Genomic DNA, 25,078 nt, shown 5'->3' on the forward strand with positions numbered 1-25,078 from the left:
GTCAAACTGGTGATCAAAATCTCCCTTACATTGTGTTTTGCATATGAATGGAGACAACTCACTATAACTGCACACTATTACCACCATTAGGCATCACAAGTTTGTATGAAGAACTGGCTTGTAGTTTCATCTGTAGAAGGAAAAGTAAATGTGATAGCAGAAATGTGAAAGCCAACTCCAGTACTAAACTTCACGAGCTCATATTCACTTGTAAAGACCACAGAAAGACAATTCTCAAACGACTGAACAGCACTAACAGATGGGATGGGAGAGAAGATGACAATTCTGCTTCTTTATCTCCCTTACTATCTTAGAGCACTGGTCACTCAATCGACTCATTATAACCAACCAGCCTGACTCTCTTTTTCAGCACAAGGATAGGCTGACCAAAACAGCTCCTACAGCCTTTTGAGTTTTGACTTGCACATCTACACCTATATACACCATTTTTAAGTTTCCTGAGACTATAGCAAAAATTTGCTGAACTGCACTACTCTGAATTGAAGCTTTCTGCTGCGTAATGACACTTGCAAATGTTGTCCGTCTCAATGTCAAATAAAAAGAAAAAAAAGAAAGGATTGAATCGGTGATCTTAGACTAATGAAGAGATACACAAATCCTAGTACTTTATGAGAGGCGATACCAACAGTATGTGTTGCATCTTGAAGCTATGCACACTATACACATATATGCTGAATCATCATATTGCAAGGAAATGTATTTTATTTGGCATATTTTTCAGTGTAACTGTAGGCTGCGTCACGCGAGATGCATTGAGGAAAGCTGCATGTGCAACTCCACGAATATATGTTGTGCAGTTTCCACCAGCAGTGCATAATCATTATGCTGCATGGAAAGAGCAGCTTGAATGCTTTAGCTTCTTTACTGTATGCTGTAGGCCACAGAGATAAGTTGAAATATTTGTATGGTCAGTTTCTTAATTGAAGTAAAGAGCGTGCAAACACCCCACACTGCCTTCACTTGAAGCTTGACCGGTAAGCTATTTTTGCATATCGCATATCTTTCCTGATTGAGAGTTCAGGCTTTCACCCAACTGTCCTTGCTTTTGCTATAAGCTACAGGCATTAAAAAATTTCGCCACCATTCAATAGTTAAACACTGAAGTAGTGAGGCACATATCACACAAAAAATGATCGCTCTCAGGTGACCAGTTTGAGCTGACAGCAATAGATGTTGCGCCCATAAAGGAACAGTGGGCGAGCCAAATTGGACTCGCCCACAGTTCTTTATCGGCGAGCACAATTCAACATCTCCTGTTTCCAAACAAATCACTTGATCTGTAAAACGCCGTATAGTCTTTCAATATTAACAAACAAACAATTGCCACTGTAACTGTTTATGAACAGGAGTTTTCGCAAGGAACTTGGCAACGAATTTGGGTCAAAGCTCCGATTCGCCGAACCACAGACCGCGGTCAACCTAACGTCCATGACAAGCAAAGCACGCAGTTTGTCCAGCATCGCGAGAAAAGAAGCGAAACTCACGGTGGTCTTTCGCTAGCACTGCTAATTTTTGAATGTACAAACTACAGGCGCGTATACACGACAAACATGCAGCGTTAGCGCGTAGACGCCCGACATCGTGCTTGCCACTGTTCGGCGAGCAGCAAAGTCGTTAGGTCAGCGACTTCCGAAACCGAAACAAGTCGAAACCAGACGAGGCAGCCGAAGCGGATCGAAGTGCTAGCCGTAGCCATTATGAGTTGGTGGCGTCGCGCCTTTTTCTCTTGTGTGTTGTTGGGGGCCTTGCTGCTGGCGGCTCTTTATTTCGAGATATACGAGGCACAGAGCGCAACAAAATAGCTCGTGCGATGTGCAGCAGCGTGGTAAGGTTGTGTGCATACCTGTGCAAAAAGTGTGCTCGCGTGCCCGACAGGTAGTGCGTTTCCTTTGTGCGCTCTCACTGCAAACACTACGCTGACGACGGGACTATTGGAGGGCGGCCACCACTCGGCATACATTTGACATCTCGGAGGTAAGTTAATTTCCATCTTCCCTGTACATTCTCCTAAAAACTTTGCGCAGAACTGATGATGCATGCCAACACAGCGCTAGTTCGTAAACATCAAGAGGCGCATGTCATTATAACATACGGTAGTTTGCTTTTGACGAGGGAAGGGTGAATGCGTTTGCAGTGTCTAGGAAAAGAGACAGTTAGTGCCAGGGGCTGCACGCTCAGAGTAGAATATGCCGTACATATCATCACTCGTAAGACCATTGCGGGGTGCACGATGCTGGCGCCTACTGCAATTCAGCCTTCGGCAAGAATTTAGAATGGGCCAGTTCCAAGTGCCTCGACCCGGGCCTTATGTTGCGCTGCAGTTGAAGATCCGGCGCTTGTGCAGTTGCAACTACACGGATTGAATAAGTGGTAAAACCTACCTGCGTTACAACAGGGCTAGATCATTATTCTTATGTTCCATAAATATTGCGGATGACGAGATATGGAGCCGGCGAACATGCGATGGCAGTATGATTCAGCAGCAACCGTACTTAAACTCTATTGTCGAGCCTTGGGTAGCAGAAGGGGAAAAAAAAGTTTTGAGCTATTTTGAATTTTTTCGCCTGTATTGGGCTTGATATTTTCTTTTTCATACTTTGGTCGTGAATGAAGTAATCCCCAAAAACTACTAAGCGCATATAAATGACAGACACCAAACTCAGACCTTCAGTCCAGAAATGTCAGTAAGGTGTAAAGGTAATTATGCATTCAACAGTACCAATAGTATTGATTTTCTTGTTTAATTATTTACAAATGAAGCGAAAAAAAATCTTAGTGCTGAGATGCCCCATTTTCATCTTCTCTAATATGAAATGTGAATCAAAATGTGCAGTTTTTCTGTACTCAGTATACCACTGATTCATCACAGATGTGAGAATATGAAATTCATGCAAGTTTCAAAATGAAGAGTGCATGCAGAATTCCAAGCAAAGCAAGCCTTTGCTTAAAGTATCATTCAGTTGTGGTGTTTTTGTTTAAATTTATGCATGTTTTGTGGAAGCAACGGTAGATGTTGATATGGAATTAGTGTTGTGTCTGGATCTAGATTATGAATGGCTACCACATTTATGAATTGCTTGGTTGCCACATGCACTTCCAGACATTGTTTGAACAGTCACATCACATTCTGCATTTGGCTTCTTTTTACTTTTTTGCATGGAACTGTTTCCACCTTAGAGTGTGTAGCCTTTCACAATTCATAATTGATCGGGTGAGCATGTTTTGGCATGATAAAAGGTTTGGAAGTTCGAGAGCATTGGCCCTTCATGATGCACAAGGGGCAGACTGCTTACTGCACTGGTACCACTATCTTCCTAGATTCCTAGATATCACTCATATTTCTATACAGAATACATGTTTTCAGAAATCTATATTTCTTGTCTGACTCTGCACATTCTTCAGTTGACATAATGGGAGCTAGGGACGAACTTTTGCCTTTCTTGGTGCACTGCTCCTATTTCATTTAAAGAGCCGCCACATTTTCTGTAACCCGATTTGGGGTGCAAACACTGCATGTTCATAGGGTGGTCAGGGAGCAAACTTGGTGGCCCTGTGAAGGCCATGAACAATATGCTGATGATAGGCTGCCTTTAGACTGACTGGCTTGCATTTCTCGGTGTGTTTTGTATGTGCGAGGGTTCCATAAGCTGCCACATATATTGCTTTGATTTGATGTTGAGGTGACTGGCATGATTAAAAAGTAAATGTGATGATCGAAGTCTTCAGAACATTCAGAACATGCTGGGATTGTACTCCTGGCTTAAGTTGCAGACATTGTTTGCTGGTTATACCTTTGAGAGGAAATCTAGTAGATAAAGCTATGGGCAGAGTGCTTGCTTGGTATTCCAACCTAACCACCCAAACGTCGCTGTTTACTGGAAACAGATTGTTCAAGCTTCCAGCCTTCCACTTGTTTACTCGTACATTGCAGTGAAGTGCATTTACGCCTTGGCACATGGCAGGCTCAGGGGCTCGTTCATCGCCACTGTACTAGGTTACACCTCCAGTTGACTCGAAATGCCTTTTGCCATTGCCATGAAATAGTGTTTAAAAGAAGGTTCGATGACAGAAATACTGTTTGCTCTCTTAGTAGGTAAAGAAGAGTTAGCATAACATTTCTTTCGAGTTACATTACCTGGCATCTCTAGATGCGCGTTGTGCCTGCTATGGGCACTGAATTCTTGGTGTGAGATCAGAGGTTCCTGCAGAATCGCAGACTTTTATAATGCTACTTAAATTATGAGCAGATCGAGGTGATAGATGACAAGACTTTACTAATAGTCAATTCCAATCACAGGGTTTAGTGACTTACAGAACATTATTTTCTGCTCTTTTTGGAGTAACTGTATTCCAAATGCAGATCCGGAACACAGGTCCCATCTTCCCAATGCAGATGGGGAGCGATTGCTGAGCCAAGATCGGTCCCTGGAGCAGTGGATTGCTCTTCCGAAATCAACAGAACCGGCTAGAAGTTTGCTTGAGTATTTGTTCAGCTGCACCTTCTATTTCCAGTAGCATGCTCTGCTGTGCTGACTGTGCCCTCTGTGCTCCATAATAGATGATTATTACTTGCCACTGCTATGAATGCAAATTGCTGTCATGAACTAGTGCTTACTCTTGAGGACAGCAAGTCTAAGAGTAGCAGTATTATGCAATAATCTTTTTTAAAGACCTCAGCTCGGAGTGTGACTAGAAGATTTTGTGCGGAAATCATCTTTATGTGCTATTCATGATCTTAAAGCCATTCCTGAACTCTGAAACAGTGAAAATGGTGAACTGCGACTTCCTTTTATTTGAGAATAGTGCCAAAGAAATTTTACCCTGCTTGCCCGCACTCGGCTATACGAAAGAATGGCATAAACTGTTGATGTCAATGCCATCCCAAGAAGCAGCGGGAGAAATGCAGACCTATTACAGGTTTAAAAACAGCTGGCACGTGTAGACGAAGCACGGGCTAGCACACAGAATAACAGGCAATTCTGTCAGTTCATGGGCACCACCTACTTGCGCTGGCATGAGTTCCAAACGCAATGGGGACACAATCTGTACTGGATGCAGGTGCTCTTTTGCGGAGCAGGCAGACCACTTCACTTCTGGGATTGTAATTCACTGTATGTGCAGAGGAAAAGCAGGTGAACGTGTCTCTGCTGGCATATGTCGCATTGCCTGCTGTCATCCTTTTTACTTTCAATATGTGCTAATGACAGGAATGCTCATAGCACAAGTAGAGTGAAGACACTGATCTGCGCCATTATGGAAATGCCGAGATGTTAGCATGGGCAAACATCTCTTTGCATCACCGTGAAGCTTGCTAAGGCTCAGTTCAATGTACGAGCAAGCTAATACAATGCGGGCATATGTCAGAGAGCTCTTTAGCTATGGGCCTACGCAACTGCTGCCATACCTTTAATGAGAACTTTTGACTAAAAAGGCAACATTTTACAAAGAGCAAAGTAAATGATAATGACTTTTTTTTTTCATTTAACAAAGCTGGTGGTCACAGTGAAGAACTCATGCCACGATTGTTAATATGCCTCTACTGCCCCATTTGTAAAGCAAGCATATTGAAATTCTCGAATGAGCATGGTTACAGTCGTGAGCAGCTCTGTTAGATGTATGTGCATAAGGGTGGCATATTGTTTCATTGTTCAAAAGAATTCTAAACAATAGGTGGTTTGGAACTTAAAGGAGAAAGAACAGAGAAGCTGGCTGTAGAGGCAGAAATACTGCAAATGGTGGGTTGTGGACAGGTGCCAAGCTGTCGGTATCTGCACTTTGCAAGGAGCCCCATGCTACTCATTAGCCGCAGCTTGGCCATACCCAGCTTATATAAGCTTGGCTTGTACAAAACATGCCTGCAAATGTAACCCTCTTCAAGGCTGCCTGCACCCTACTGTGGTGGTTTCAGTGTTTAGGGCATTTGACTAGTGAGCTGGGTGACGTGGGCTCGGTCTGAGCCGGGGTGGTTACATTTCGGTGGTAGCAAAACGCTAAGTCCCCATGTGCTGTACAGTGTCAGTGCACATTGAAGAAGTGCAGATAGTCAAAATTATCCAGAGCTACCTACTATTGCTGACCCTCATTGTCTAAGTTTCTTTGTCATGTTGAACCCTGTCATCAAATCAAGGTTGCCTACGGTTAGCGTTAGTAGATGACCTTCGTAATGCCACAAAGTCTGCTCCTCACCACTCTCCGAAATTTTGTTGTTTGCAACTCAACTCAGGTTACTTACAGTTTGATGACCCCTTTTTCTGAAACACTAGCAGTTGACGAACTCACTCCCATGCAGTGAACTCTGAGAAAAGTGCTGATTTAGTCATAAACATTTTTTTTTTCATGAGAATTTGGTCAGTCATATGACCATTGAAAAGTCATCTGTTGATATGTTTGAATGTTGTCATCTGTTGAACAAGCTAGGTAGCTTTATAGATGGCTTGGATATGATATCAGAAGTGCTATGATGGTGAGCTATGCTTAGTGTCTGCAATACCTTCATGATGAATGTGGTGAATGCAGATGACATTTTGCTCCACTTTTATTTCACCAGTGGGTGCCTGGTGAGTTGTCAGTGCAAGCTATTGAGTTTCACTTTCTTCATGCAGTTTACAGAGCTGTGGAATCTTGATAATAGCAGAAGTATTATATTTATGGTTCACTAACTACTGTTTTTTTTAAATATAAAATAAGTAAATGCGTAGTCAGCAACCCTGGAGTGCAGCGTGCGATTCACCTGGACACCATAGATATTTTAATCATGCCATACCCTTTTGTTACTTTCAGTTTTCAGTTCTACAAGTCTTGATCACGGTAGCTCATCACTATACTCGGGGATAACTGTGGCTATGCAGCTGAAGTTAGGCAGAAAGGAAGAGGCAACATACCTCTTTCCCCTTGCCATGTAGAGTGGGTTACTTCAGCCCTAGTGACCTTGCATTAACTCTCCAACTTCCTCCCTTCACTTCAGCCCAGTACACTCCTAGCCTAAATAGTGAGCAAACCACTCTTCACGGCAAGGGGACAGAAACTTTTCTCCTTTTCTTTCGTACCTAGACTCGGCTGCATAGCCCCAAAACATTGCCTTCATGTACAGCAAGATTCAATGCCACATTTCTTCTCAGTGTCAGAGCACCCTCTGCTTGCTCTGTACCGCCCTTGCAGCAGCCCAGTGTTTTGTTTACCACAGAAAATCATGTCTGTGCAAGCTGTGTTGGCATGGAGAGCTGCATATCTGAGCCAACTTTCATGCTTTATGATGAGGCTCTCATTGATTGGCTTTAAGTTCCATGAAATGTGGTCATGTGTGTTGATTAGTGTCACATGAAGTAAAATTTCACTGACTAAAATACAATCATAAGGATGTAATTTGGGTGAGTTGGTAAGGTGTCATCTTGAAAGTAGCAGCACGAAAAAACAAGGACGTGAAAAGAAGCAAGCAGATGCTAACTCGCAACTAATGTGTATTGATGCAGATAAGAAATATATAATGCCAAGCAACACTGCAAACCGCTCAGTCACCAATAAGCAGACAGCAAAACATGAATCACTAAAACTTCCGAACGGTTCCATTTGAGTAGATATAGGTAGAGGTCAACTTGGCTGTCCATTGTAAAAATGCACTGGTTGCTTTCAGTTTCTTTCTGCTGTGCACATTCTGGCTGTCATCCATTGCAAATCAGCTGAGAAATCATTGAAGCTAGACATATTTTACAACTAGGTAATGAATGTGTTAGTGAGCCATCCATCATGTTACCATGCAGTGAGTTGGGGTTATCTAGATAGGGAACTGTTCTTAAATTTTAGTGATTCATGTCTTGCTTTTTGCTTATCAGTGATTGAGTGGTTTGCGTTGTTGCTCGTCTTCTCTATATATTTCATGTGTGCTTCAATAAACATTAGTTGTAAGCTAGTGCCCGTATTGTCTCCTTTCATACCCTTGTTTTTTCTTGCTGCTTCTTTCAAGATAAAATACAATCTTTGCTACTTCGGTCATAAAATGAATTTTAATGAAGTTCCACATCTCTTAGAAAAGTAGTATTGTAGTTGCAGGCATGTATTAGGCCCTGCAGTACCAATTAAGGTGCTCGCTCGATGTAAAGCATAAAGAAAGGGAGGGCTTGTCTGATCTCGAACCTAGTGGGAATTGGTGGATTATGGATAGGCTGTTAAAATGCACTTGCAGTTAAGGTCAAGTAAATGCTTTTTTATTTGTAACTAGGGGCACTGTGATGCCTGACTTGCTCTTCTGCCAGGCTGGCGACGAGATGGAGTGAAAGGAGTTATTTTATTTCACTGTTGGTATGTCTCGGGTGATGTCAACATTGTTTCTTCTCTGGCATTGTAGGCAATCGCCCTTCAACTAATTGAATCCCAAAGTGAAATTTTGAATTAAAAAATAATAATTTAAGATTATTTAGCAGGCAGAGGCAAATTTCATGCAGTGACCTGCACCAGCATGTCGTGCATCATTTCAAGAAAAAAAACAGTATTGTGGTGTTCCTACTCTGTGCCTTTATTTCTTGCTCACAAAGCCTCTGCATGTACGTGTTGCACCATATTACGTTTTCACTAATTTCTTGGGTCATGGTACTTTTTACCTTGCAGCAAGTTCCATGTGGCTTCGTAAGCAATGGCTCCTTCAAGCTCTATACCCTTTGCCGGAATTGTGCTGTGCTGTGGTGGGCAAGAAGCAGGACATTGATGTAAGTACTGAAGACATCTTTCAGTATGTGTAGTTTTTTATTTGCCTAACCCACTACTGCATTTGTGACCCCTCATGTTTATTTTGACATTTAGGTTTCTTCAGTGTTTTCTTTGCTTGCTGCCGTTGCTTATTGGCTATGACATTTGGCTGTTGAGCTTGAGAATGCGGAGTGGAATGGTGCCTGTGGCCTGTTGATATAGGCAAAATGCAAATTTGCCTGCCCACATTTGGTGCCACTGCATAGCTTGAAGAACTTTTGTGGAAGAGGGCTCTGGAAATTAACCCAGAGCCCTCCTTCTTGATGTCTCTCATAGCTCATGTTCAGCTTTAGAGTAATAAAAGGACATTGAGGACAAGCTGAAGCTGTCTTTTATTATAAATTACTGCATTCTATCCACTAAAGTGCTACTTACTGAAAATGCGAGCTTACTTTAAGATAGGAAAAGCCAGAAGTTTTGAAACAGATGTCATTACCAGCAGATTTCATAAGTTCTACATGATGCATCCATACTTTATTGGGCACAGGCCCCAGAGGCTGGGCTGGTAAGCCATTCCCTTCAATATGATGATCATGGAGTGTGGTTTACACAGGCCTTTGATATCATTGAGTACGCTTGGTTTTCAGGAACTATTTCAAGGAGCTTTGGAACTCCTGAAATTATTTGCTGCTTAAAAGTCTCAAAAAAATTGCATGGTTTTTCTCTAAAAGCAAGCCTACATGAAAACTAAAAGTGCACTTTAGAGGGAACAATCGAAGAGAGCATGAGCCTATATAATATAAACCCAAAGTGACAGCCTGGCATGCGTCTAGACCGTGGTTACAGGTGGCTCTCTTTTTCGCAGTTGCCACCTCTCTTGTCCCTATTTAATTTTTCTTTTTTTCAGCATGTTTGTCTTTGTTTTCTTAAATTTCACACATTTATGCAAAACTACTGTGAATAAATTTTTCTCAAATTGGAACTCCTTGAAGACCTTTCTGGAGGGTTATTTTTCTGGTCTTCCTGTCTTCAACTAGACCCGTTGATGGCTGCTTTCTTATAAATCAGCTCTGACAAATTTCCTCTCTAAAAGGCCCCCCTGCACTTTTTTGGTAGCTAAACTGAGTGCGAATATAATTTGTATGTAAAGTGAAAAGAGAAAACAGGGGAGTGTTATTGATAATACTATGCCATATGTAATCATAGACCATGAATGAAGTATGGGGTTTTTCTGGCAGAATATTTCTGCAATGCTTCTCTGCTCAGCGCAAACCCCTTCACTGTGGCGGCCAAACCTGTTTTGGGGGCAGAAATAGGTGGCTGCCAGGAGACATTTCTTGTGACAATGACCACATCCATTACCTGCTCCACTCAGTAACAATATTCATAACCCCCCCCCCCCACTTCTGCCCTTCTGGTTTTCAATAGTGAAGGCATGCTTCTCGTCAGATTCGTGCATAACATGAGGTTTGATACAGAAATATTCAGCATTGCACCCAACTTCTACCCCAAAGGGAATTGGGAGGATATTTTTGCATGTCTTCAGTGCACAATCATGTGATACATCAGTGACATAGTCTATGTGTTACGTACACATATCTTGTGGAGTTTGTATTCTTTTTTTCCTTGAGAGAGAAGCGCTGCTCAGTCAAAAAGCATGATGCAAGGGAATTTAGAGTGAGCGCCGATTCTGTGCATTTGCTATCTTTTGCTTAGCTTTCATTCTTTTTCTTCCGGTGGTTTAGTGGCGTTGGTGGTATTCGAGCAATGCAAGGACACGGAGTCAAGAGTGTTCTTCTTCACAGTGCGCTGCAGGGATTGTGCATTTGTTTTCCTCATTGTAATGAAAACATGCAAGGCTAGTGCATGAGTTACTTGCACACACGCACGCCACACACATGCTGTTTTGCAGTGGCAGAAAAGAAATAACTGTCAAGACTGAGAGCATCTTCTAAGGGCACATAAACGTTGGTGTTTGAAGTTAAGTTGTAAATTCATAAAAGATATGGTTTAGCTTATGAACCAACAATTTTCCGGCACTATCGTTTCACACAACGGGTTTAACTTAAGGTACAAGGGTGGCCGATCGAGTCCTGTGCTCTAACGTGCTGCGCACAGAAGCAATCAAATCTTGAGCGCTCCCTATACTGCTGCTCAGGTCAAAGCAACCCAAACCTTATTGAAACAAAAGTGACGTGCCTATGTCACTCCTGCATGTCCTGCATGGGCTTTTTTTTTTTCATTCTACTGGGAGAGAGTGAGAAAAGGGTTGCCTGGTCTGTGCGGGAAGGACGCAAGGGTGCTGGGATGTTGGTCCTTTAAAATGAGTGGCGGGTGGGAAGGGGGAGTGGAGGTAATGGGAGGGGAGTCTAGCTGTCCTGCGAGCTAAACGCACAGCAGTATGCATGCTTTCTTTTTTTTTTATTTAGCAGTGCGGAAAAAATGAATGAATCGAGGGGGGGGGGAGGGCAGGCTGGCCAACGCAGGCAGCACGGTTTCAAGTGAGTGATGGCTTGGAGCTGCCTCGGCAAAGCACAGAGCAGTGTGCATGCTTGCTTTTTTTTTTGTAGCACCGAAGGTTTGACTGCTTCTGTGTCCGCACATGGGCTGGTTTTGTACCTTGAGTTAAGCCCCCCATGGGATACAAGCCTGAGTCGCTTTGGGGCGTTAAACCCCATAAAGCAAACCTTATGTGAAACATCTTGTATAATTCCATTGCTTAATCCAAACGTCAAAGTTTACGTGCCCTTTAGAAGATGCTCTGTCTTGACAGAATTACTTTTTTTTTGCGCCACTACAAAACTGCATGTGTATGGGCACGTATGGGCATGCGTGTGTGCAAATAACTCTCACTCTGGTACTCAATATATATGCAGCCCCGCACACGGCAAGTACTCTTGCACATTTTTTTTAGACTGCAGAAAGCAAACGCACCATCCCGGTGACATGCTGTGAAAAAACAGACTCACGAGTCCAGAATCCCGCATCGCATTGCATACCAGCCGTTCCACCAAACTATCGGAAGAAACAGAACGAAAACAAAAAATTGCAAACGCACAGAATCGGTGCGCACTACACTCCCGTGCATCGCGTCTTTTGACTAAGCAGCATGCCTCTGTAAAAAAAAAATCTAGGAGATATGTGTATGTGACATATAGGCTACATCACCCATGTATCACGTGACTGTGCACCCAAGATGTGCAAAAATATTCTCCCACAAGGATTTTGCTATATAATATAGGTGACGCATTGAGTTTTGCAAAGGGTCCAAGTAGGTCATTGTGCTCCTACTTTCTCCCTGGCCAATTCAAGGGGTGAGAGGCACCTAAGAGCACAATTACCTACTATAATCTATATGATCTCGAATGGGCCAGGTGCAGCAGACAGCTTGTGAGATTGAGTATAGTGACAGGAAATCTTGACTTCATAAGAATACATTGACTTCAACTCCACGTAGCCCTGAATGCCTGCTTTTCATTTATTGGCAGTTATGTGACCTTGAGGGCTCATAGACTGGCACTCAACTTGTAAACACTTGACATCTTATCATTTGTTCTCTCTGTGGGCTTTGTTCTGCGGGTTTACAAGCTTTTTACTAAAGTGGATACAGTGAGTATGCACAGATCTGTTCTCTGAAGCATCGGCTGAGTGACAGCCCAGGTCAAACCTGGTTAACTTAGAACTTCTAGCACATTATTTTTTCTGGGTATGGCTTTGGTATTCCTCCTGACATCCCAGCTTCTGACACCAAGTAGGCATAATCATGGTCTATCACTAACTCCAGTGCTGTAGTTGATCATCACATACTTCTGTGGTGCTGCACATTTTAAGTTGTCGCTGTATATGAGCAGTATTTCAGAACCTACTTAGTGCAGAGCTACGGTACAAATTTGAGGACTAATAGTAAGTTTGCTCTGCTTGGTGGCTTCCACAGACAAGGACACACTTGTGGGGAAGGCATGTTGCATACATACCTGCAGCCAACCCTTCCGACTTTTTAGAAGACTTCAGATGTTTGACCAAACTTTCTGATTGCACGATCACTGCCCTAAATCTTCCGATAAGGGGCTTCTGCCTGCAAAGAATGGCTTTTGCGGAACCAGCACCGAGGAATCAGCAGCCGCATTATAATTTCAAGCATCTCCATCAGAGACCACACTAGCACCATCGGCATCATTGGCTAAGCAGGAAATCAATCAAAACTGACTTTAGCCGAGCAAGAGTAGGTATCGCTGGCTGCGAAAACAGTTGGTGTACTGCGCTTCTTGTAGGCAGTGATGCACAGCTAATGCAGCCACAGTAGATATAGATGCTGTGCTGGCTTTGCTTTCGATCTCAGCTAAGGGCAGCCACTCAGTGTACTTGAGGTTAAAGGCTTTGCCCAAATGTCATGTTATCTGATCCTTCTTATTGAGCTCAGCCGCATGCCTTATGTTACTAAGCTGCTCTATGCTCAGCAATGGCGTGATAGCTCTTTTCTTTTTCGGAACCAACGCAGCCAACGACGGTCACGGATGAAATTACGTGTAAATGGGCTAGTTATGGTTTTGCATTAAAAAATTTAAACAGCGCTCCGATGGTACTCAGAGAAAACTGGTGGTGGGCATGCAGATCAGTTTTGCGCTGGCTATAGAGACGTAGTGAGAACATTTGGTGGCGGCCTGCAGATATCTCGAGGGACGCACACCTTTAGACATGCATTGCATGCTTGCTGCTGCATGTTTTTATGCTTAGGATGTTTAGATTAGGACGCATCAGACACTGCCTGAAAGTAGCAGCCGCCTCCCCCTTTTGTACACAAATGCTGCCTCCTCCCCCCCCCCCCCATTTTTGCAGTCTTCCCATTTTTGGTCTTAGCAAGTACGTGTTGAAAATCAGTATGCAGAAGACTAAGGTAATGTTCAACAGCCTCGGGAAGGAACAGCAGTTTACATTAGGTAGCGAAATACCGGAAGTAGTAGGCGAATATGTCTACTTAGGACAGGTAGTAACCGCAGATCCGGACCACGAAAAGGAAATAATAAGAAGAATAAGATTGGGATGGAGCGCATTTGACAAGCACTCTCAGATTATGACTAGCAGCTTACCGGTATCGCTCAAGAGGAAAGTATACAACAGTTGCATCTTGCCTGTACTCACCTATGGGGCTGAAATGTGGAGGCTAACCAAGAGAGTTCTACTTAAGTTGAGGACAACCCAGAGGGCTATGGAACGAAAAATGGTAGGGGTAACATTAAGAGATAGAAAGCGTGCAGAGTGGGTCAGAGAAATAACTCAAGTTACCGACATTCTAGCAGAAATTAAGAAGAAGAAATGGACATGGGCAGGACATGTAGTGCGAAGAGAGGATAACTGATGGTCGCTGAGGGTAACAAACTGGATTCCAAGGGAAGGAAAGCGTAGCAGGGGGCGGCAGAAAGTTAGGTGGGCGGATGAGATTAAGAAGTTCGCAGGGGTCAAGTGGACGCAGCTAGCACAGAACCGGGTTAAGTGGAGAAATATGGGAGAGGCCTTCGCCCTGCAGTGGATATAATCAGGCTGATGATGATGATGATGATGAAGTACGTGTAAAGGAAGCTGGGGCCACTAGTAGCGCGATTGAGCCTTGTGAACAATGTCAACATCTGTGCTACAGGCATCAATGGCTTGCTTGTCACATCAGGGTACTATGTACTCTACGGACACACGGTGCTGTCAAAGCGGTTGGTTCACTTGTTCTGTGGAGACATATTCACGGTAGGCAGAAGGCATGGCTTTTCAAGTGCAGTGACCATTGTGGCTCCAAGCTTTGTTTGGAAGCTGAAATCAGCGAGTTGAATTTGTTGGTTTGGGTGTATATGTAGCGAAGAAGCACGCATATTTTCTTCCCTCTCCCCTGAGCCCTGCAAGCTTAAAGATCAAGTGTAGCAGCAACTTCAAATCAAATCTTAATAAACAAATTTGGTCACTAAATTTCACAGCATTTCTCAATGCATATGTCATGTTCTACATGAACAATATCACAGCAGCAGCGACATTTTGCCTAACATTAAGCGTTTTCAGCTGTTTTTCACAGCTGCCTTTTCATGCAGCCTGGGAAACGTTCTGTTAGCCTGTGAATATCGAGTTTGCTTCTGAATGTTCAGAGGACTTGACATTAGGACATGAGTGTTTTGCATGTGGAATATTTAATTCAAATCCCCGCAGGGGGCACCTGTTAAAGCAGGTGTTTGTGTGTTTTGTGCGACACCACGGACCCCGAGCACCCACGCTTAGCCGTGCGTGGCATCGCCGTGTCTGGGGAAAAGGGGATCCTGGTGGTTGAGCCGATGCCGAGTGTTCGGACCGTTAAGGCCCCTCGGCGGAGGCAACACACCACTTTGGCCCACGCTTCCCATAGACGGCACCTCCGGGCTGACCCACCCGGGGGAAATCGGCAGTCGCCTTTTCCTGTCCTCCCCTCCATCTTTCACTTTCCTGTCATCTATCCTACAACTCTCCTGTCCTCTACTCTCTTCTTGGTTTTTTCCTTACTTCCCGGCGGCGAGGGTTAACCTTGTGTGGCTGACTACCCTGAGTTGAGCCATATTAGGTTATAGTTAAGGTATACAGCTGGCGTGGGCAGGGCTTTTTTTAGGCACCTGTCCCGTCCCCTTGTTGGACTCCATGGTGGGTGGCTGGTACCATAACCGAACAATAAAATAAATTTTATGGCTTCTTCCCTTTCCACAACTGATCGCCCTCCCGCCAAGAGAGGGCGCACCGATGTGACGAACAAGTTTTTCACTAAAAATGTAAACAGCTTCCCCCGCTTTCATGTCATTCACTCCGAACAAGCAGAAAAAACTGCCCGTCAAGTCTCACCGTTCCTTGTGACAAAGACTTTCACAGACACAATAGGTCCAGGCTACAAAGTCAAAAAGCTACCAAATGGTGACCTCCTCTTAGAAGTGCTGTACAACCACCAGTGCGAAAAGCTAGCAGCTATTACATCATTCGGTGACGTCCCTGTCACAATCTCACCACACCGCTCACTCAATACAGTTCGTGGGGTCATTTCAGATAATGACCTCAAGTTTCTGACCGAAGAAGAATTGCTCGAAGGACTCAAAGACCAAAATGTCATCAACGTTTATCGAATCAAGATCAGGCGAGACAACAAAGAGATCCAAACTAAGCACATCATCTTGACATTTGCGTTGAGCACCCTTCCAGAAGTAGGATACACAAAGCTGCAACTCAGACTGTACATACCTAACCCACGTCGCTGTTATAACTGCCAGAGATATGGCCACAGCTCCCAGAGCTGCCGAGGCCGACTCACCTGCGCAAAATGTGCCTCAAATGAACATGCCACTGACAACTGCCAAACTGAACCAAACCTTTGCGTAAACTGTGAGGGCAACCACCCAGCATACTCAAGATCCTGCCCAACATGGAAGAAAGAAAAAGAAATTGTAACCTTAAAAGTCACTGAGAACATTACATTCGGAGAGGCGAGAAAGCGGCTTTCATTGGTCCAAAACCCAACTTACTCCGTTGTGACGCAACAGGGCGCAGCGTCACAGCGTGCTTCGGCACCCGCCCAGGTCACGGGTAGTGACCCTGGTGTGGAGCCATCCGCGCCCACGGTGGCTGCAGCTGGCGCTGCTCCACCACCCCCAAAGCAGGCTTCGCGACCTTCCAGGTCTGCGGGGCCCAAGGCCTCTTCTCACACAGGGAGGCCTACTTCAAGCGTTCCGGTGTGTTGTCCGCGGTCATCCAGTGTGTCTGAGGACGCGATGGACACGACAACACAGGGTAGTCCTGTGCCGTCAAGACGGCGGGACTCCTTAGAGCGTGCAAAAAAGGACAAGCCCCGAATCACGGGGCCAAAAACAACGTAGTCTCTATTTTACTCGTATAGCTTAAGATGGCTTTTGTAATAAACTGGAATTGCAGGGGACTGCTTAATAACTTAAGCGACATAAAAGACATTTTAGCAACATATTCACCTGTGGCCTTATGTCTGCAGGAAACAAACCTGAGTCCTCTACATGTGAATATTCTTAAAAAATACAAAGTCTTCCGCCGTGATCGAGAGCAGGCATGCAGGCTCTCGGGCGGTGTTGCCATCATAGTTAAAAACAATATTGCAGCTCGTGAACATAGGCTCCAAACTCGGCTAGAAGCAGTAGCTGCCACACTTATCACGTATAAAACAATCACAATTTGCAATATTTATATAGAGCCACGCTTAAAAATAACACTCCATGATATCGAAGACCTTTTCAGCCAACTGCCAGATCCATGCGTAGTAGTTGGCGATTTTAACGCCCACTCTTCTTTCTGGGGCAGTGAAAAAACTGACACGAGGGGCCAAATTTTAGAAGACTTTATTCTGTGCAATAATATCTGCTTACTTAACACCGGAAAACCCACTTACTGCTCCCCGAGCTCCGGTAAAATGAGTTTTATTGATTTATCTTTCTGCTCATCATCGGTTTTTAGCGATCTTAAATGGGATGTCTTAGATAATCCGCATGGAAGTGATCACCTACCTACAACAATCAGTCTAACATCATCACCATCTATAATTCAAACCAAACCAAGATGTTGGAAGCTGCATTTAGCAGACTGGAAGCTTTTTAAAGAGAAAGCCAACTTAGGAAAGCTATTTGCCGAAGATTTTAATGTCGACGAGTTAAATGAAAGATTTACCTCTTGTATTTTAGCCGCCGCACGCCAAGCCATCCCTCAATCATCTGGAGTTGTGAGACAGAACTGTAAAGTGTGGTGGACAAAAGACTGCAGGGAGGCAAAGAAAAAACAAAATAAGGCGTGGAGTATATTTCGCAGGTACCCCACACAAGAAAATCTCCTAATTTTCAAAAAGGCTAGAGCTAAAGCGCGCTATGTACGTCGTACTGCTGAAAAAGCTTCATGGAAGCATTACATCTCTTCTATAAACAGTCATATAACATCCAAGGATATGTGGGCACAAGTAAATAAATTAAATAGCAAGTACTCCCCGTTTACAGTTCCTCTCCTTACAGACCCAAATACCCAGACAAGCATTCAAGAGCAAGCGGACATTTTAGGTGAACATTTTTTCATGGTATCTAGCTCATCACATTATTCAGAATCATTTTTAAAGTATAAAAGCCAAGCAGAAAGACAGAAATTACCTACTACTGGCAGCGTTCACGAATCATACAACAGTCCCCTTACACTACAAGAAATAAACACAGTTCTCTCTTCCGGCAAACGTACAGCACCAGGCCCAGATGAAATACACTATCAAATGCTAGCCCATCTTTCTGAATCCTCAGTTGAAGCACTCTTAAAATTTTTTAACAAGGTATGGATGTCAGGAGAAATACCGCAGGCCTGGAATTATTGTTCCGTTACTGAAACATGGAAAGCCACCAACATCCCCAAGCAGTTATAGGCCCATAGCACTAACGAGTTGTATCGCTAAATCGTTTGAAAGTGTTCTAAATATCAGGCTCATGTTTACACTTGAATCTCGCAAACTTCTCGACACCCGCCAATGTGGATTTAGAAAAGGATGTTCGACAACTGATCATCTTGTGCGCTTGGAAAATACGGTACGAGAAGCATTTATACGCAGACAACACTGCCTTGCCGTATTTTTTGATTTAGAAAAAGCTTATGACACGACGTGGAGGTATGGAATCCTACGGGACCTGGGAGACCTTGGCATCCGCGGCAGAATGTTAAAATGCTTGAAAGAGTTTTTGTCCGACCGTTCTTTCCAAGTTCGTCTCGGTGCTACTCTGTCAAAACGTTTCACTCAGGAGAATGGTGTCCCTCAGGGGTGCATCTTGAGTACCACGCTGTTTATAGTAAAAATGAACTCCATAGTAAAAATAATCCCAACGACCATCATGCATTCAGTCTATGTCGATGACCTACAAATAGCATGCACATCCTCTAATGTATCAACGTGTGAGAGACAAATTCAATTAACAGTGAATAAACTAGCGGCATGGGCAGATAGAAATGGTTTCAGGTTCTCTGCACAGAAATCAATAGCCGTTTTATTCTCACTTAGACGAGGTTTGCAAGTGGACCCTACAGTTTACCTCAATGACATTGCTCTCCCAGTAAAACACGAACATAATTTTCTAGGCATTACTTTCGACAGAAAGCTTACTTTCCTCCCCCACATAAACACCCTTAAAAAGAAAGCCTCCCAATCTTTAAATATACTTAAAGTGCTATCACGTAAACGCTGGGGATCCGACAGGACATGCCTTCTGCAGATTTATCGTTCAGTTGTACGTTCGAGCTTGGACTACGGTTGCATAGTATACGGTTCCGCAAGACCCTCATACCTAAAACGACTAGACCCAGTCCACAACCTAGGTCTGCGTCTTTCGACCGGGGCATACAGGACGTCGCCTGTGCGAAGTCTGTATGTAGAAACCAACGAACCATCTCTTGAGGACAGAAGAACCATGCTAACTTGTTCATACATTCTTAAGATCCGTTCGCTACCAACACACCTCTGCTACCCCATAGTAACAAAGTGCCCGTCCAGAACCCTGTTCAACAACAAACCGCAAGCAGTCAGACCCCTCCTCCTCCGCTTTGAACAGATGTGCGAAGAAATAAAAATACTCGATACACTCCCCGACATTGCACAATGCCCTGATCCATTACCCCCTTGGTATAAATTTTCCTGTGTATGCGACCTTGCTTTAACACAGTTTGACAAACAACAAACTCCACACGAACACATATTACAAGAATTCCTGACATTAGTGAAAAAATACAAAGACCACCATACATTTTATACCGATGGTTCTAAAACTACCTCATATGTTGGTAGTGGTGTCGTAGAAAACAATCGCCAGAAAACAGTTAGGTTGCCCAATTGTGCATCAGTGTTCACTGCAGAAAGTTATGCCATATCCATAGCTGTGGAAAAAATAATAAAATGCAATATTGAAAAGAGTATAATCTACACTGACTCCCTCAGCTTAATCACAGCATTACACTCTAAAAATGCAACAGAACCTTTAGTGGGAAAAATAATACATTGTATAACATCAGCCGAAACACGAGGTTACAAAATTAAATTCTGCTGGGTACCTAGCCATGTCGGAATCGTAGGTAACGAGACAGCTGACGAATGTGCAGCAGCTGCCCGAAAAGCAAAAATAGAAAAAGTAAATGTACCACGCAAAGATGTTTTGAAATTCATACAAAAAAAGCTCAGGGAAAAATGGCAAGCCTCATGGAAAAATGAAATAAACAACAAACTACACGTCGTGAAACCAGTTGTCGAAGAATGGAAGTCATGCAGTCACCAGAAACGCTTCATGGAGGTAATATTATGTCGCCTTCGAATAGGACACACGCATCTTACTCATAGTTTCATTCTCAAAAAAGAAGATGAACCCATATGTGAAGACTGTGGACATGGACTGACGATAAACCACATTTTAATTTCATGTAAAAAACTCGAAAAGCTACGGAAAAAACATTTCACTCAATTTTACACCAAACAGATACCATTCCATCCATCACTTCTCCTAGGAGAGAATGAAGAGACATTTGATGTGTTTTTAGTTTCTTAGAAGAAACATCTTTCCTGAACAAGCTATGATATCTTAACACCTCATTCCTTCTAAAAAAAGAAAAAAAAACATAATATACCTTGTGCTTGGCGCATGATAGCCTGAGTTGCTTATGCGCCATAAAACACAACACAACACATATTTAATTCAAATTTTACCCTTGTGGCCAAATTCAAAAACATGTCTCCACTCGACGCTACCTCAGCTCCATAAAGTGCAGAAAACAGTCTTCTCTACTTAAGGCTCAGTTCAGATTCTTGAATGCTTTTCAGCATTTCTTCCGACTTACCCTTCAGAAATATTTCTCCACTCCAGACAGCAAAAGCGGCATACGGGGCAAGACTAATGGCGAATTCGAGCGGGAGAGCAGGCGCCCTCGAGAGCACTTCGAAAGTGCTCTCAGACAAGTGGGTGCCCTCCAGTGGTAGAGCCGGAGTAGAATCACTGGCTTCCAATGGTAGAGGAGGAGGTCTTTTCCTTTGCTGAGAGCACCTGAATGCACTCCCGGCTGCTCCCTCATCTAAAGCGAGTGTAGAGGAAGTCACATGACATAAAGCGGTGTATCCGCACCATCTTTTTTCTTTTCTCAAGTCGGTGACGCTCTAAATGGTGGCTGCAAAGCATTGCTCAGGTTTGAGAGTCACTGCTGGCATCGAAAGGGCCAAAGGAGGCAGATCGCCGCGCTGTGAGAACAAAGGCATGCAAAGCAGTTCTACATGGAGTGTTTGCTTCTCCTCGGGTTGCAACTGCTGCTACTGCAGGTAGGCGGAGAATGCTGGGGAGGGAAGTGCGGTCACAATGGTCGTGGCGTACTGCTCTCGACACGCAGAGAGCGTTCCCGTGGGAGGAAAATTACACCCTCGCTCGGCGTGCTCCTGTACTTCTCTGTACTGCTCGGCACCTCTGCTCTCGTCCCCCCAACCGAATGGGCCATAAGGCCAAAATTTGGCCCGGAAAGTGCATGCCACTGCGTGTAACATGCTCATTTTCTAATGCCAAGTCCTTGTGAACAGCATCCACAAGCTGCCTCAAGAGTCACAGGCTAGTAGGCTGTGGCGGCCGCTTTTCGATGGAGACTAAAAGCAAGGCGCCCATGTGCGGTGCGACATCAGTGCACGTTAAAGAACTCCAGGTGGTTGAAATTTCTGCAGTCCTCCACTACAGCATTTCTCATAGCCTGAGTCGCTTTTGGACGTTAAAAAAAAAAGTCACAGCCTAGTAAAATATGTTTTGCAGACTGCATGAACAAGTCAGCTGTGAAAAATGGCTGAAAACAATTCACATCTATCAACATTCACTGCCAGTGACATATGGCTGATGTAGAACAGGATTTAGGCATTGAGGACTGCTCGAACTGCTGTGAACTCTAGTGACCTAGTTGCATATTTGCCCTCTGAGTGCTCAGCGGCGAGCGTTGAGCTCATGTGAGGTTCAAAGAAGCATGTTATAGCGCATGCACCCAAGCCAACAAATTTGTCTTTCCAGAAGCAAATGCTGCTTCTGTTTCCAAGCAAGCTAGGAGCTTTAATTTTAAGCGCACTTGAAAAGCCATGCCTTCCACCAACTGCAAATATCTCTCCACAGCTAAAAAGACAGAATTGACCCCCCCCCCCCTTCAGCACTGCATCTAGACATACAAGTATATTTGAGGCAATCAGAAAGCCATTGATGTGTGCAGCACAGGTGTTCCATGGCACAACTGCACCTCCGGTACCTCGCTGTCTTCCTATTTACAATATGACATTCCCCACGATTGCACCACTGTCCACAGTGGTTCACAGAAACCACTGCACATGTTTCATTTGCTGTTAGCCATCAAATGCTTTCTGCAACTTGGCACTCGGCGTGCTCTGAAATGTTGCTAAGGTATCTGGTGATGACTTGAAATGTGTTTACACCACAGTAGCATAATGCGATGATCAACTACAGCATTGAAATCTGCAACTGACGATAGTTATCCATGCTCAACGTCAGCCGCAGAAACTTAGGAGGCTTTTCTTGGTCGTACTTGAAACGATGTTTCAGTATTTTCGCGTCAGATTGAGGTTCTCGGAGCCAATGCTTCAGAGAGTGGGTCTGTGAATCCTTATTGTATCCACTTTCGTGAAAGGCTTGGTACGCAGTAGAACGAAGTCTGCACAGTGTGTGAAAGCTGCGATGCCCCATGTTTGCAAGTGGAAGTCTAGGTGTCCCCATAGTAGTGTCATTGCCACTTATAGATGCTCTGTTTTCTCATGCACTCGAGGAGCAATTCAAGTGGAGCTTCATTTAAAAAAAAAGGGCCTCGAGGACCGCTCGGAGTAAAGGTGTTAGTCAAGGCATGTTTGTGAATATCAGTTAACCTGATCCCTATGCACTGTTTCCACTGCCTCGGGTGGTTAGGGTATTTCTCGACCTTATTGGAAGGAAGGCTGAGGGGCCGTCATGAATCCTAACCAAGCTTTTAGTAAACTTGGGGAGAGTTGTGCCACTTCTACATGGCATTCTCGATCACCATTGAAAGATTCCATCATCTCACTAAGCTCTTGTACCCCGCTATTGCCATTGATAATTCGCTGCTGGGCTCAAGTAATGCTCGTGCACTTTTGAAGATGTGTTATCAACTGTTTTTGTACAAGTTGCAATGATGATATACTTTCCGTACTGTTCTGTGTGCAATTTTGTTTTTCTTCTATGACCTTATATGTAGAATTGCATAATCTTTCATTTCAGGTTTGGTTTTATTCCTAGCTCTGTGTGCTAAGCCATATCTAGAATGCACACTTCTATTTCTCAAAGTCCAGTCTCCAGTTTTGGACTGCTCTGTTCACTCTAGTTATTGTAGCTTTCCATGAAGCAGTGCTCAGATGTCTTTGATTGATAGGATATGGTTCAAAGACCCTTGAAATATCTGTTCGACTAAGGTATTAGATTTTGTGATGGACTGATGCTGAACGCCTGTATTCTTGTGTCAGTTCGTCATATTTCTGTAGTTCAGAATCGAAACTTTTTGAATTGTTATCCATTAAAAATAGAGCACCTAATTACCCCTTTCTCAGAATGTTTTGTAAAGACAGCTGAATTTTCGGATTTTGGAATATAGTCCTGCTTTTTTTTTGCATTTTGCAGATGTCGCACAGCGAAAACCTGTATCCAAGCTCGAATCCAACAGGCCAAGAGCAGCTGAAGAAGGAAACCTGCATCCAAGCTCGAACCTGGTGGACCGAAAGCAGATGTTTTGTGACCACACTGTATCAGCCAATAAAGCCAATCCAGGTGACCACATGTATCTTTTGGAAGCTTGCATTCTTTGCACTTGAGACTCATCTCATGGAGAGCGTCATTTCTGCAAAACATTTTGTGTCATAACTGTAGCAGAAACTGATTGAGGCCTTGCACAAGGCCTAAAGCTGGCATATTAGTATTATGCACAACACAAACATGAGGTGTGATGTAGGAGCCTTGCAACCATGCAGAGTATCACCATAGCATGGTAGCATTCCCATGCCGAATGTCTCATCGTTTGAGATCAGACTAATGTCTTGCACCTTCAGAGTGCACTCATTCCTTGCACTAAAGGCCCTAATATAGTCCGACGTTTTCGACGCAACTGGCTAAGTCTGCGATGTCAGCCACGGCACGTCGGCCATGACGGGCGCGTCAAAAAACTGCCGCTTCTACAGGATGGCGCGGCTGGCGTGCCTGATGCCGCGGCGCGCATGCGCACAAGACGCCCTCGAGGGCTGGTACATTTTTGGGGTGCATTTTCGAGCAGACGATAGGGCACCTACAGGGACCTGGCTGCAGCCTATCAAGGCACTAATTACTATTGTGATGAAACGCAATGACGCGATGTGTTTACTGCGAATGTTCAAATGGCACGAAGCATTTACAGGCAGCCGTGGAGACGTCCAGCCCAGCAACGGCCTGAGCCCGCGTCGACGACGGCTACAGACGGAACGATGATTGTGTACGTGCGTGTTTTACTGAAAACTAATCAAAATTTAAGTGTATGTACGATTACAGAGGAGTTAGAGATTACACAGTAATGAGGATCACATTCTCGGCTGGCTGCAGCTCCTGTAGAATTCCATAAATTTCGCGAATTCCCTGGTTGTTGAGCCGCTGACGTTCCGTGAGGCCAAATCGAGTACGGCCTTCGATTCCGGCGTGTACCGGTCACAACTCTATGCGAAGCCGCTTCCGCAGTTTTTGGTATTCTTCCAATGAATGTACTGCAGATAAGTGAAACAACACCATCGTTACACCTTCTAGAGCAATGCATTAAAACGAGCATGGTACACACACCGCAGCGAAGAACTCACAGCTGTGCCCAGCCGCACTACTGACAGTTTGCATCCCAGGCATTTTTCTTTCCTTTGAACGTCTGTGTATAGTCAATCCGCTTGGTATCATTAACGCAGGGCTGCCCTCGAATTCCTTCTAGCAGCTTTTCCGCAACAGTGTCTGAAATGCGCGCGTGGTTATAGCGCAGTCTCTGTCTACATGCAAGCCGCCATCTTCACTGCGCGTGAGGAATGCTGGGATGGATGGCCGACGCGGCTGAGGCGGTCGGCGAGAAATAGGCGAGATTCTGTTTGCGCGTCAGCGACGTTGGGCCGCGTCGGCTCGCGCACGCTACGTTCCTCACGCCGTGACGTTGGACTATAGACCTCGGTTTTTCGCCGACGTAACGTCGCGGAGGGCGACGTGCGCGCGCGCGTTACGTCGGACTATATTGGGGCCTTAAGTGAGTGCCCACATCCATGCACTCTGAATGTTGATAGCTATGCACAAATTTTGCCACACACACACGGGTACAAAAATCTTCA

At 44.3% G+C, this 25,078-nt stretch overlaps 1 long non-coding RNA gene across 4 annotated transcripts; it reads left to right on the forward strand.

The window, feature by feature from the left end:
• The first annotated feature begins 1,421 nt into the window (after positions 1-1,421).
• On the forward strand, positions 1,422-23,535 carry LOC146172191 (uncharacterized). Of its 4 annotated transcripts, none has more exons than XR_014702588.1 (4): positions 1,422-1,995; positions 4,362-4,502; positions 8,623-8,720; positions 23,376-23,535. It is a non-coding gene; the product is annotated as an uncharacterized LOC146172191 (long non-coding RNA). The 4 variants fall into 4 exon arrangements; XR_014702587.1 differs by having other exon boundaries at positions 1,425-1,995; positions 4,382-4,502; XR_014702589.1 differs by having other exon boundaries at positions 1,425-1,995; positions 4,415-4,502.
• The last annotated feature ends 1,543 nt before the right edge of the window (positions 23,536-25,078 follow it).

The sequence above is a fragment of the Amblyomma maculatum genome, unplaced genomic scaffold (genome assembly GCF_055883805.1).
Source record: "Amblyomma maculatum isolate TAMU_Amacu unplaced genomic scaffold, ASM5588380v1 scaffold_13, whole genome shotgun sequence".
Taxonomy (NCBI): domain Eukaryota; kingdom Metazoa; phylum Arthropoda; class Arachnida; order Ixodida; family Ixodidae; genus Amblyomma; species Amblyomma maculatum.